The following is a 15,376-nucleotide window of genomic DNA, read 5'->3' as shown; positions in this document are numbered from 1 at the left end:
CTCTGCCAGGTCTTTCTCAACAAAGTTCACAACTCACAAATTTGATGCTAAGCAATTTAAATACCTCCTCACTCATATTTGTTACTTTATCTCTGTCCTTCTCTCTGGTGGCATACACCCAAACCCCGGACCCTGTTCCTCACAAAACTCTACCTCCACACCCTACCCACACCATTTAACCAATAGGTCCCTCCAGTGGCGGCCGGAAACTTCAAATTAAAGGGGGGCTGCAGGAGACAGCTGAATGGGTGGGGCCAATAGGAAGGGGTGTGGTCAACTAGAAATGGGTGGGGCTATGCTCAAAACCACAACAACTGGAACATTAATTAAATACGCTGCCCTGGGTGCCAAACCATCATTACGAAAGCCCAATCAAGACAAAAGAAGTGTAGAAGAAAAAAATTTCAATGCATTGGCTACATGACAACTTACTTAATATCTAGATTTAAACACAAAGGTTGTGATGCATGAAAAAATAAATTACTTTTTAAATACATTACTGGAATGTCAGTCAGAATCAAGTAAAAAAAAAAACAAAAAACAAGCAGCACTCAACTCAAACCACTTCTCCTTGCACTGCAGTTTTAATTATAATTTATATTCAGCTTTATAAAATTACCAAGTAACATGCTGAAAGTAGCAATCTCTGTGTGATACCCCCACTTGTAAAAATGTTTCTTATCCAGAAAAGACCTGCTGCCTGACAACAACTATCTACTTGTTTCATGGGGAAGACATGATCAATGTAAAAAATGAACAACAAACAAGAAACAAGCTCAAAATAAACTGCTTAAAGGATTACTGCACAAGTTATGGACCACACATGATAGATTGGCATTCTGTTTAGTTCACGTGTAAAGCCTGCAAAGATGATTGCAAGCCTCTAACAAATGTAATGAGCTTCTGAAAATACTGTAATCCTGTCTTTTATTACAAATACTATCATATGCATTTCAATACCTTGTATGTTATCTAGTTACGTAAATATTCTCTGCATGGCAGCAACGGAAATGCTTTCAATGTTGGTAATTCTTTAACAGTATGCTTATTAAAGCTTACTTGCATCTTTAAATCTCCGACAAGCTTATCTGATGGTCATTAAAGCATTGCTACTTAAACATAGAGCAACAGGGCACTGCGACAGCATGCATTTTCTGAATAACAAGAAGCATAAATCAACAGTATAAAAATATGACAGAAAACCAGAACATTCTGCAAAATTAAGGACAGATGAAAAGCCACGGTCATACTTGTGGTCTACCTTGGATGGGGGAATACTCTGCACACTTACTGCTCCTTGCCGTGCTTGGACACATCCAGAGCCACTACAATGGGGAGTGGGGTGCAACAAGTATGCCACAATTTGAAATGACTCTGGCTGACAGTGATGGCTCTGACACTCATACCTCACAGCAAGAAATCTGGACAAAGCCATACGCAGAAGTGGGACACAGGCCCAAAAACAACGACAATTTTTAAATATTGCTCTTATAAACTTAGAAAGTAGTAGGTCTTGCATTAGTATGAATTTTCTGAAGGGTATGAAATCTGAAACTCAAATGTCTGCCATTATTTCCTAACTTAAATCTTTAATGATTTGCTACTAATTTGCCAGAAAACCGCAATTTTATGAAAAACAGACCAAAAATGTGATGCAAAAATATAAAATTGCTACACAATACAGCTGGGAACCTGTCAAAGAAGGGACACCTTTTTAATATTAGTACTGTTAACTTGAGCATCTAACAAAATAAGAGCATCTACATGCATTTCTGAAATAAAAGTAATCTATAACTCTGATCATTACAGCTATTTATAATTGTAAACCCTCCACGTTTTCTTCCAAAATTGCCATTTTGCAGAGGGATTATTAGGGGGAGAGCAACATTTTGAGCCAAAATTGGGGACAATTGAGAGGTTTGAATATTCCTAATTCTATAAAGAGATTTATTTGCATGTACCTCTCAACCTCTTAATGCAGGAAATCTGGACAAGGCCAACTATATTGGGGGAACATACAAACAGTACTAAAAATTGCTCTTGTATAAACTTAAGACAGTTAATAGAATAACAGGTCTTGCTTTAGCATGCATTTTTCTGAAGGTTATGATGTCTGACACTCAATGCCTGTCATTTAGTGACTTCATTCCTAAATGATTTGCCAGAAAACCACAAATTTTATGAAGAACAAACCAAAATTAAGAAAAAAAATCTATTAATTCTGCAAAAATCTGGACACTTGCGAGGTATAGTTCAGCTGGGGCCATCTTTGAGTTTGCTGCCCTTCTCCCCTCACAAAATCATGGTCGAATGGAGCCTCCCCCCTGCAGCCATTTCAATGTCCCATTCCTTGGTTATTTCACCCCATTCACCATAAACACTGTAATGTGCATACTGCTTTACTTCTGCAATGATTTGGATTTCATTTGAAAGATTTATTTTGCATTTTACAGCACAAACTTTAATGGATATCTGCTAAACAAAGCAATGCAGTCTCACAATGAAAATAGACTTAGCATTAAAACTGCTCTGCCCTTGAAACTCACATTCATTGAAACAGCACTGAAACCCACATTCAAAGAAAATACATTTTGCCCATGGCAGATAAAGATTAACATTCGTCTGTTTTCAAAATCATAGGTCCCTTGAACATGAAACATACACATGCTCTTTGATACACCTTCCTGATTGTATTAAATTATATTCCTTGTACAATACGGTACACTTGTTACAGGGCATTTTAAATTTATTGTTTTGAACATTTTTCCAGTAAACAATGAAACAAAATTCATGCACCATTAATGACAAAACTGCCCAACTCAGAACATTTCCATCATAAAAAAGTCTACTCAAACTTCTGCAGTCCACCAGTATCAGTAAATATGCACACTCTGAAGAAGTAAAAGTCATCTAAATAATTCCACATTAAAGAAATCTGTACCTAATGAAGAGGTTGCTGCTAGCAAACAACTTTATATGTCATTGTTTCATCTACAAATAAAGTGCCTGTTGCCCTTGAGGAATAAATTGCATATGTTGCATTAAAAAAAATGATAAGCTAGTAATATTGCAATAGGGAATGGATGGCAAACTGATAACAGGTTCATAGTTACTAGGTACCTTCACCAAAAAGGACTGCAGCATCCACCCCTTTACAACACAGTACAGTATCAGCAATGCATGTACTTACTGTGGGAGTAGAACCCACAGCCTTCTGCATCAAAAGCAAGTACACTACCTGTTGTGCTATTAACAAGAGAAGCAGCCTCACCATAAGCAGCACTAAACTTTTGTTCCCCTGCAGCTCTCAGCTCCTTGTATAATCTACTTGACACCGAGCTGTATCTCTGAATTTTGCAGCACAAGAAATCTGGAAAAAGCTAACATTTATTGGGCGGGGACAAAAGCCCATAAAACAGGGACACATTTTAAACATTGCTTGTATAATGTTGGAAAGTTGCTAGAATAAAATGCTGTGTTACCACCATACATTTCACTGCCAAGTCTTGAACTCAGGGGACCCTGTGCAAAACAGTCAGAGCAACATACCACTATGCCAAATCATCTGTTTTGTGAAAGAGAGGAAGACTGAAACTTAAATGGCTACCACTTATTGAATTCAGTTCTCACCATAGCTGTCAACCTCTTAGCACAAAACACCTGAACAAAGCCAATAATGGGGGAATACACCCCCCAAACATATTCAGTGAATTCAGTTCTCACCATAGCTCTCAACCTTGGCACAAAAAACCTGGTCAAAGCCAATAATGAGGGAATACAGTTCCAAAAATAGGGACACATTTCAAATATCCATGTTATAAACTTAGAAAATTGCTAGAATAAAAGGTTTTGTGTTACCATGTGCTTTCTGAAGAATATGAAGTCTGAAATTCAAATGCCTGCTATTTTATTTAACATTTGTCAACCAGGAAAGTCTGACTTGGAACAAAAGCCAATTTTCAGCAGAGCAGGGAGAAGCACTCCAGACACATGTTCTTTATAAGATGGGAGGACATGAGGACTCCACACCAAAGCCACCCCAGCCAAAGATCAAACCAGAGAACCTGTAGCTTCAAACAACAATGCTACCAGTGCACCATAGCACTAAGGACTTTGCAAGGAAAAACAAACACACAAAAACCACAGATTTTATGAGGAACACATCTGCAATTTTTAACAAATGGTGGTGGGTAGGGAATTCAGGCCCTTGCCACCTGCACCCAAGGTTCAAGCCTGAGTATTCTCTACCCACCACCATGTGTTTTCTCTCTAGCCACCAGTATATAGCAACTGTGGCATTACACACACACACACACACACACACACACACACACACACACACACACACACACACACACACACACACACACACACACACACACACACATTTCCAAAGTGCTCCCAGCCTGTGCACGCTAACAGTTGGTTTCCAGCTTGACTCCGCAAGAATAGGCTGAGGCTCCAGCCTGCTGATGACACAGTCCAGTTTTCTTCTGGGCTGGGAGGGCAGAGATACCTTTCTCCTCTATCCGGACTGCCTAACACAGCAGTCTGGAGTTCTGTGAGTACCCAGGAACTCCAAGCATGCATGCATGGAGTTCTGGGACTTGCGATCTTTTACAGGTGGGGGGATTTACTTCTTTCTTTTGTACAGGTGTGGGGGGGGGCTGCAGTCCTGCAGTCCTATAGCATGAGCCATCCTGGGTCCCTCCACTTCACAGTTCTAAACGCCCAGAGCATTTGTAATAAAATCCCCAACCTCCATGCCTGGCTTCTCTATAATCAACCAGACATCCTGTCCATCACTGAAACCTGGCTCAAATCCCAAGTAAAAGACACAGAACTGATTCCACCCAACTACTCCATTATTAGACAAGACAGAACACACACAAAAAGGGGAGGTGTTGCCCTGCTTTACTCCTCAGCCCTCCTAGTCACCCCATACTCCAAACCTGTTCCCAAATTTGGTAATGCTGAACTAATTCCAGCCCTTCCTCAAGTAAATAACCATAAATTTATCTGCATTATCACCCTTTATATCCCTCCTGGAGACAATGTCACAATCCTTGAAAAAATTCTCTTCTGGCTTTCTACCAATATTACAAATGAAACTATAATTTTGAGCGATGTTAACATTAATGGGGCCACAATTCAATCTCCAACCAACTCTTTAAACATAAATCTCTATAACTTCACTCAACTTATTACCTCGACAACCAGACCTTCTAAAGACCTCCTCTCTGGGAGCACTCTAGACTGGATCCTAGTTTCACATACCCACTATATCATCAACAGTGGTACCCTTTCAGATCCACTAGATGACCACCTTCCCACTTTTGCCCATAGACTTCCCTCATCCCTGCACTTAACCCACACTTATATCTCAACTCGGCACCTAAAAAATTTTAACCCCAACATATTCTCAGATGCACTAAAAAGAACAAACTGGAATCCATTTAAAACTCTATCCCTAGATAATACTGTTACCTACTTTAATACAACTTTCTTAAATTTTCTTGACTCCTTTGCCCCATGGAGAACAAAATGCACAAAAAGCAACCCCGTCCCATGGCTGACTAAGAATACTTTACTCTCCATGCGGCGCCGAGATAAAGCCTGGAAACACTACCATAAAAATAAAACTAGCATTGACCTGAACGAATATAAATCACTTCATAATAAGGTAAAAAAACTTATTATCTCTGATCGCAAGGCCTATTTTTCCACACTGCAAACCAACCATAATACTAACCCAAAAACATTCTGGGATGGAATTTCCTCTCTCCTAAACCCAGGCAAAAAAGAGAACTCCTGCCCAGACCCAAATGCCGCTGACTTAGAATTATATTCCCAATTCAAATCATTCTTCATTTATTCCATAACTAAACTAACATCATCCTTCACCAATAATTCTGCCTCCCCACACACACCTACACACATCCCTCTTTCTTTTACTAACTCCAGCTCCCAACCTCCTCCCTTCTCCATGAACCCTATCCCCATCTCTATAATAAAAAAATTACTTCTAAAAATGAAACCTTGTTCTAATGCCCCTGACGAGATACCCTCCTACTTCCTAAAAATAGCAGCAGAAGCTGTTGCCTACCATATCTGCATACTAATAAATTGATAAATCTCAGAGTGCCATGTCCCCCAGCTCTGGAAGAAAGCCTTTATTATACCACTCCATAAAGGCAGTAACAACAATGGCATCCCTAACTTCTGACCAATCGCTATCTTATCCCCTATTTTCTAAACTTCTCGAGAAATGCGTCCACCTACAACTTCTAGCCTACCTCTTAAGTAATAATCTTCTCACTACCACACAACATGGATTCCAACCTGGCCACAGCACCACCACCTCCCTTCTCTCCTTCTTAGAAACTGTTAACAAGGCTCGCGACACCGGCCATATTGTGTCCACCCTCCTTTTAGACCTTTCAAAGGCCTTCGACACCATATCCCATAACCTTCTCCTCACTAAACTCTCTAAACTAAATTTATCCCACTCCTCTATCAACTGGTTCACCAGTTACCTATCTAGCAGGCAACAAGCAGTAAAGTGGAAAAAAGCTATTTCTCCCTTCCTAAATACTCCCACAGGTGTACCCCAAGGTTCAATTCTAGGCCCCCTTCTTTTCAGTATCTTCATAAATGACTTTCGCCATGCCATTTCTAACACTGACCTTATCCAATATGCTGACTATTCAACAATAATCTGCTCTGCTTCCTCTTCTTCCTCTCTGGCAAAATTAACCTAGGACACCATCTCCTCTACTTAACAATGGATGCCAGACAACCATCTGGCACTCAATGCAATCAAGATTAGGCTAATGATATTTATTCCTTCCAAAACCACCACCATCAACAAAAGTTCATTCTCTATATATAGCCAAAATAATAAATCTCTTGAAATAGTCCCCACTCTAAAACTATTAGGAGTCCTCATTAATGATTAGTTAAAGTTTGATAGCCATATATAAGTAAATATCAAAAAAACACATAAGAAACTTGGCTTACTTTATTGCCACAACCGCTACATCTCTCCTTCCACTAGGCTTGCTCTCGCTACTACCTATCTTATCCCTTCCCTCCTATATGGTGTCTCCATCCTTACTAGTGTACAGTCTTCCCTCAAGTCAAAACTCTCCTCCTGCTACTACAAAATTTCAAAATTTGCAACTGGCCAGAGATCCTCTACCCATCACTGTATTTCCCCACACCAACTGAACTGGCTTGAACTACTCAGTTATCTCACCTATACTCAACTTATCCAAGGACACAAAATAATTTTTAACCCCTCTCTCTGCCCCTCCCTTGCCTCTACCTTCCAAATGCATCAACCTAACAGATGTCTAAGATCTAACTTCCAGAACCTAATAGAATTGCACAAACCAGCCTGTCCACCAGACAAACATTTTCTATCCTTCTCTCTAGCACGCACTGGAATTCCCTCCCACCTTCCCTCTGTACTACTAACAATCTCTCTGCCTCCAAAACATTACTTCACTCATACCTAACTTCACAGCTGGAATGTTCTTGCTGTCATCCTACATAGCCTCCCTCCCCCCTCCCCCACAACCTACTATATCAGTAAATAAATTCCTACAGTTTCTATAACTCCTAGCAATAGCAGTAGGAATCATCAGATTGTACTAGAACTGTTTTTGCTCATAAGGAATTTATCCTGTATCTTACTAATTTCTCCTTCATATGTACAATACACTGCAACTTAGTACTATGTAGTTTGCAAATTATCTCATACTTTGAAATTTCTTTTTTATTTTAGGAATCATCAGATTGTACAAGTACTGTTTTTGCTTAAAAATGAAATTATCTGGCATCACACTAACTGCTCCTTCTAATGTACAATACTGCAACTTAGTACAATGTAATTTGCATATTCTCTCATATTTTGCAATTTTTATAAATCTTGTAACTTCTGTCACTATATTTATATTTTGTATTCTGTAATTTGAACTTTTATATTTTTTATATTATTCTGGAGCTTTTCTCCCCAGGTTTCCATTGAAAACAGGCTCCTCGTGACCCAGTGGACCATCCTGATAAACAAACTGCAAATAAAATAAAATAAAATAAAATTTGAAGTGCCAATACATGTGCTGTAAACTGTATGATAAAATGTGGTAGAGAAGAAGATCTGGAGAAAACATCAAGTTCTTATTTTAACATTTCAGAGCTTAGATTAAAGCCAAGGCCCTAAAATCTATAGGTCTAGAATATGTCAGGCACTGTATCATCCCTTCTAAGAGGGACTACTAGCAGATGGGCATCACAGATAAAATCAGCTGAAGGGCAGGACTGGAGACTGTCTGTGCTTCTAAGGAGACTGTATAGGCTCACAGTAAGGAGTAAGTCCTTAGGTTGGAAGAGTACAGCTAATTCAGATTAACTCTGCTCGGTCATGAGACCACCAGAAGATATCAACAAATGTTATTATATTGTCTCATTTTACCAGCAAGGAGGATTTGATTAGTTAATTCAAAAACAAGGTAAAAGTGCACCTCTTGATAGTGCTACATTAGTCAGAGATGACATGGGTCTGTACTCTAAGCCTCATGGACATCAGCTAATTAATAAATATCTGTGATGTAGCCAGGGGTTACATAAATTCATCGGTTCATAAATTAGTACTAAGCTAACTGCCCTTGCAGGCCTAGCCAATTATCCCTTGTGAGACTCAAACTCTGCACTTTGTGTTTATAAGGCAAACACCTTAACCATTAGGCCACCCAACCAAAGACATAGTTCTATACCATAAAACTGTTAGATCTTACCCGATTATATGAATGTTTGTGATACAACCAGGGGTTAGTAAGGACATAATTCTGTATACTAACCTGTCTGGACAGCATCTGATTTAAGAATGTTTGTGCCCTAGCCAAAGCCTGTTTGGGCATGAACTAATTTACTAATGTTGCTAATATAAGCAGGGGTTAGTGAGGATATATTGGTACCCTAAGCCTGTTTGGGCATGATCTGATTTATGAATGTCTCTGCTATAGCTAGGGATTAGCAGTACAGACAGAAGGGACTAGCTGCTGCTAGGTGTATGTCTACGTCCTGATATAGATCACAGTGATAATACAGTATCACTGATGCTGGAGAAAATGAAAACAGCACTGAGTGGCTGGAAACCAGCTCTGTAATCCTGAGGGGGGGGGCATCAGCTGTTGTTGGGCCCCTTCCTAGTCAAGACCTCTGGATAATTTTTGGAATTACCAGATACTTCAGTAAGAGTGACTATCTAGTTTTAACAACCATGATAGTGTAGTACAGCCAGGCTGCTGTTTTTTTTCCAAGTCAAGCTCAGGGCAATAAAAGTCCCTCTAGCCATCAGGATGACTTTGCAAGGGGGTATACCAGTTTCGTCAATCTCTTCCCCCTCTCTCTGATGCCAAGACTGCTCACCAGTCCATCTGATGACTTGGCCAGTGATCCCACTCAGGAGGGCTAAGCCAGAATATGGAAGCAGGGTAAGAAGAAAGGAAGAGTTGGGATACCAGGCCAGGAGACCTGGCAGCCACTGAAAGCAGAAAAAGTAAAATAACCATAGAGTCTATTTTGTGTACTTTCCTTCTCTTTCTCCATACCACAGCTAGCTCAGTTCAACATTCCATTCTGTTTCACCCTGCTACCATGGTTTACCTCTTTCCAAGTATGTATCACATACTGCCACTCTCTATCTGGAATACCTCTGGTTCCCCCAGTTATACATGAGAAATGTTTTGGACCACTGAGCTATTTAAGAAGATCAATAAAATACAAGAACAACTCTTTAATGCTCTTTTGGCCACCTGATCGCTCTGCAACCACCAAGCTATTATCTGCTACTGAACCATTCATCCCACCTCAGATCAGGATACAGGACAATTGACCCAATGTTTGCAGTGAGACAGATAGTTGAGAAGAAGCTAGAGATGAGGAAAGAGTTCAACTTGGAATTCCTAGGCTTGGAGAAAGCATATGACAAGGTCCCAAGAAAAATGATTTGTGCAGTACTGCGGTGGTTCAAAGTCCCAGAAACACTGGTAGAATTAGTGCAGGTTATGTACAAGGACTCAATGACTCAAGTACGAACAGTGTTTGGCCTCATAGAGGGGTTTCCAGTGGGAGTGGGTGTGCACCAGGGTTCAGCTCTGAGCCCACTGCTTTTCATACTGTAATTAACCTACTGGGAAGCACTAGAAAGCCTTAAACTGATACAAGCCTTCTAGCTTAGAAGACAGACTTTGGAGTGATTAAGTATCAGTTTTCTGTACTTTCTTGCTGTACTTAACCGTTTTCCACATAAACTCTGATTTTCCAGCATTTATTGTGATTCAAAAGCTTGTTTTTTTCACATATTGTACTTATTTGACTGCCAGCACTTTTAAAAAGTCATTTTTGTTTAAATAATTTGTTTAACTGTTGTAGGCTACACACTAAAGTGCGATAGCCTTTTCTGATCGTTTATAGTCATTTAAAGCTGTTTTAAATGTATATATTTTTTACTGGTTTTGCCTTTTGCCTTATCTTTAAAAAAAAAATCCTTGTTTCCCTCCTTTCTAAGCTAGTATAGTCCAGTTTTCAGACTAGTGCTGAATTCAGGGCTGTGTTACAAGTTTCAGAGCTGCCCATACCTTACTTGGATAGAAGGAAATTTCTCTGTTCACCTGTGAGAGAGGGGAGCTTTGAGCAGCCTATCTGTCCCTGGAAGAGTGGTTCTAGCCCAGACGTTAGTAGTTTATTGATCATTTTGGGCTAATTTCTATCTCTTTCATTTCCCTGCTATAAAAAACGCATTTGCACGGTTTTGTGCACCGGGCAGTGCCGGTTAGCTAGGGTTAAATTATTCCCGGCTCCACTAAGTCTCCTCTTCAGTTTTTCCCTTGAAACTAGTCTAACTCTCAACCTAAGCACTGAAAAAGCATCCTACAGCCCAGCACTTGCTCAGACCTAATAGCAAGCACTAATATACCCTGACACTCGATTGCAGGGCAAGGCTCTTTATTCATCCCTCACCAACTAAGCGACTAAGACAGCTCACCCTACTATTCAGGCATGACCAAAATGCAATTTCAGGTATACTTTCCAGTCCATCTGGTGAATCTGGGTATCCTGAGGCAATGTTACAACTGCCTCATGTACACAGACAACCCTCTCCTCCTACCACATTACACTAACATATGCGAGAGATGCAATTATACAGCCAAACTGGAGGCTAAGCTGTCTCCACCCAAGACTGGAACAGACAGTCAAGAGGAGAATGTTAACACTTGCACCACACCTCCAGCCACACATAGACCTACTAAACCAGCACTGGCAAAAAATACACATAAATACACAAAATCATACTTGGAGGCTCTAAATAAAAACTTGCAAAAGCATCAGAGACCTCCAAAGCAGACACCCAAACAACCTGCATCTCCCGTCACAAACCAGACAACACATAAAACACAAAATCAGTGTGCCGCACAATCACAGCCCTTAAGGTGAAATAACATACCTAACACACTAGTAATAGGTGACTCTATAGTCAGGCACACTGATGTCCCACTCACTAGGCTGGACAAGCAGAAGGTTACTGATAGCTGCCTGTCAGAAGCCAAAAGTCGCCACATAACACAAGCACTCAGGTCACTCCAGAACAAGAACAAATATGACTCTGTCGTTGTTCATGTTGGTGTGAATGATCTGAGACATACCTCCTTGGACTACATGAAAAGAGACATGGAAGAGCTCTCTGATCATGTAGCCCAGGCTGGTATGACCCTGACCCTGAGTAGCATCCTGCCCTTACTAAGAATGATACCTCAGTATAAAGAAAAAATGATCAATTTCAACAATTGGCTAAGCTTCTGGTGTCATTCAAAGGGGATCCAGTGTCTGTCTGCCTGGGATGACATGCTCGACAAGCCACGTTGCTTCGCAACATACTGCTTGTACCTGTCACCCCTAGGCATTCGAATACTGGCCAAGGCTCTTGCTGCTCCCATAGTGCCTTTTTTAGGCAAGGCTCAAAAGTCAAACCCACCTTCGTAAACAGCACAATTAACAAAAAACGGAGGGTTATGCTACTCAATGCCAGGAGTTTAAATCTCAAAATGCACATGCTTGAAGCACTCCTAAGTATGGAGAATGTCGACATCTGTGCAGTAACTGAAACCTACCATTAACTGGGAGAACTACTCGAGTACAAACTCCTAGGCCCAGCGCTTCCTGGAATTCATCAACTCAAACACCCTGGATCAGCTGGTAAACTCCCCTACCAGAGGTGAAAACATATTGGACCTGGTCAACACAAACATGGGAGACAGGTGTTCCACACTGGAGGTCAACCAGTCACTGGTTAGATCAGACAATAAACTAATCACTCGGGATTTCCACACCCCACCACCCCCAACTAAGGAAACCACAGTAATAAACTTTTCTAAAGCAAACTTCACCTTACTTAAGACAGAGGCTGTAAGTTTCACAGCCCCCACGCTAAAAGATAATGCTGCCCAAGATGCAGAAACCTTTACAAATGCACTCTATGAGCACCTACAAGGATGCATGGATTATGCCATCCCTAGCAAAACCAAGACTCACTCCTCTAAGAGAAGGAAACCAGTCTGGTGGACCCCTGCTATAAACAGGCTATACAATAGAAGGAGGAAACTAGTTCAGAAAAAAAGCAAATCCCAAGAAGGAAAAACATCCCTGATCAGTATCAGTAAGAAGCTAAGGTCCCTCATTAAATCATCCAAGGCTAACTTCGAAAGAAAAAATAGCCAAGGATTCAAATGTTAACTACAAAGCCTTCTTTAGCTATGTTAAGAATCTAAGTGGCAACTCGCAGATATGCACTGAACTAGTGCAAAATATCTCAAAATATACTGAACCTACTGATATTGCCAACATCCTGGTAGATAGATTCAGTGCAAACGTCACCCCCCTCTTACCCCCAAAAGGGCCCACAACAATACCGGAAAAGTGTAGTGTCCCAGAAATCACAGATGCACAGGTGAAAATAGCCCTTTGAAAAGCCTAAGACACAGTGTCAGTGGGGCCAGATGGTGTACCAGGCTGCATCTTGCATGAACTACAGAACAAACTAACCCCCCACATAAACACGCTGTTCAACCTCAGCCTCTCCACAGGCTACGTGCCCATAGAATGGCGCACAGCAATGGTTATTCCACTCCACAAAGGAGGGACCACAACTGACCCTGGTAACTATCACCCCATAAGCCTGACTAGCCTGGTCTGCAAGGCTATGGAGCACATCATCATCATCATGGAACTCATTAACAAAGACATTGGGAACCTCCAAACACTTGACCCGACCCAGTTCAGCATTGTTAAGGACAGATCATGCCTACTAAACCTGGTTGACTTCTTCGAGACAGTCACCAAGGACATAGACAAGGGAAAGGTTGTTTACACAGCCTACCTTGACCACGCCAAGGCTTTTGACACCATTCCCCACTCGGGTATTACAGAAAAACTCACCAGCCTGAACATAAACCCCTACGTCATGAGATGGGTTGCCAACTGGCTTACAGACAGAACTCACACGGTAAGAATAGCAGGCTCCAGGTCCGACTCTAAACCAGTCAAAAGTGGTGTCCTGCAAGGCTCGGTCCTGGGACCCCTACTGTTCGGCATATACTTCTCAGAAGTACAGGCAAACACAGGAGGACCATGGCTAACCAAGTTCACTGATGACTGCAAACTGGGAGCCATAATTGACTCTCCGGCTGACACAGACATCCTCCAAAAGGGCCTTACTGAGATAGATACCTGGTGCCAAAGTCATGGCCTCAAGCTAAATGCCAAAAAATGCATAGTCATCCCATTTGGGAAAAACAAAACACCCACGAATTACCACATAGTTGGCAGCCCCCTTAATACAAAAGAGGTAATAAGAGATCTGGGGACCCAGGCAGATAGTAATCTCTCCTTCGACAATCATATTGCCAAAGTAGTTAGGAAATCCTTCTATGTGGCTCATCTAATTACTAAAGGGTTCGCATCTAGAAATAAAGAGGTTATAGTGCCCCTCTACTCATCACTCATCAGACCCATCATAGAGTACAATGCCCCATTTGGGATGTACCTCACAAGACACTTCCACAAAAGTACCTCACCAAGAGGATTACTGGCCTCAAGCATATGTCCTATGCAGCCCGACTGAAAAAACTCCGGCTGTACTCAGTGGCATATCGCTTACTCAGAGGTGATCTCTGCCTGACTTACAAAGCCATGTCCAACTCAGAATTGATGGACATGCTCCACCTAAAGAAATTCAAGTCACTGCAAGCCACGCGCTCTAGTGAGCTAAACCTTGCCACAACAATAAATAGAACATACTGGAGGGATAGATTCCTGTCACAGAGACTCCCCATGCTTTGGAACAAAATTCCAGACTACATTAGGCAGAGCCCCTCACTAACACTCTTCAAGAGAAACCTTGACGAATGTATGGGTAACAGAAAATACACCCCTGGTATCACTTCATTGGCTCTGCTTGACAGAGGATCAGTTAATTAATCAATGGGGAGGCGAAAGTCGACACACTCTGGCTAGACTTATAAATGCCCTCAGGCAGATAGCCTAGTACCTACCTATGAACCTATGAATCTATGTAGAAAAAGGGAGCTGATGATGATGATGAAGAACCATTCATCCCACCTACTCCCTGTCATCTAGAGACAGTGGATACTGTAGGTAAAAGTCTGGGATCATGGGTCATTATCCTGCTTGACAGACAGGAGATTTTTCTTTTTAGTTACTAACCCCTCCCAAATCAATTGTCCTAATGTACACAATACCAAATGGTGGTCTGCAGTCCTGTCCCAGTGGCATTCACTTGATTCCACATCACTCTGCTGGACAGATAAGTTTTTCTATTGATTCACACAGTCATGTGCTAACTGCATTAGTACCTGGCTTTTGCAGTGGTATCAGCATTAAGGAAACTGAGCCAGCCAACACCAGCCACTTATTCCTGTCACTTTTTATGATTAGCATGTCTACAGCCTCATTCGGTGGCACATCCCAGGTCATCTGGGCCATAGTCATGTCATTATACAGCTATGTGATGGAACCAGCTAAACATGTAGCAAATATAATAATGTTTTTAGTTAAAGTATTACGTAGTCAGTATTTAACTTCAGTACACCTTAAAGGCTTTCTGAAAGAGAATACAAATGGACAGAAGAGCAAGAGGGATGTGATGTTAAATGTTAACATGCCTTCTAAACTACAAAAACATAAGAACAGCACACTGGGAATAATGAATGAACTGCCATATCAGTACATTTAGTATCTACAAGAAAAAGGTTAGTTACAATAAAATGAAATCCTTTTAGATGACTGCATGACATAG

The 15,376-nt window shown here is 41.1% G+C and overlaps 1 protein-coding gene across 1 annotated transcript in view; it reads right to left on the bottom strand.

Annotated features, from left to right (window-relative positions):
- The window catches only part of LOC122816239 (serine/threonine-protein phosphatase 2A regulatory subunit B'' subunit gamma-like), a 161,389-nt gene that overhangs the window by 18,374 nt on the left and 127,639 nt on the right, over window positions 1–15,376 (bottom strand). The gene's annotated exons all lie outside the window — the stretch shown is intronic.

The sequence above is a fragment of the Protopterus annectens genome, chromosome 12.part0, assembly GCF_019279795.1.
Source record: "Protopterus annectens isolate FY-2018-M chromosome 12.part0, PAN1.0, whole genome shotgun sequence".
In the NCBI taxonomy this organism is placed as follows: Eukaryota; Metazoa; Chordata; order Ceratodontiformes; family Protopteridae; genus Protopterus; species Protopterus annectens.
The sequence above is the reverse complement of the archived record's forward strand: the minus strand, read 5'-3'. Positions and strand labels throughout refer to the sequence as shown.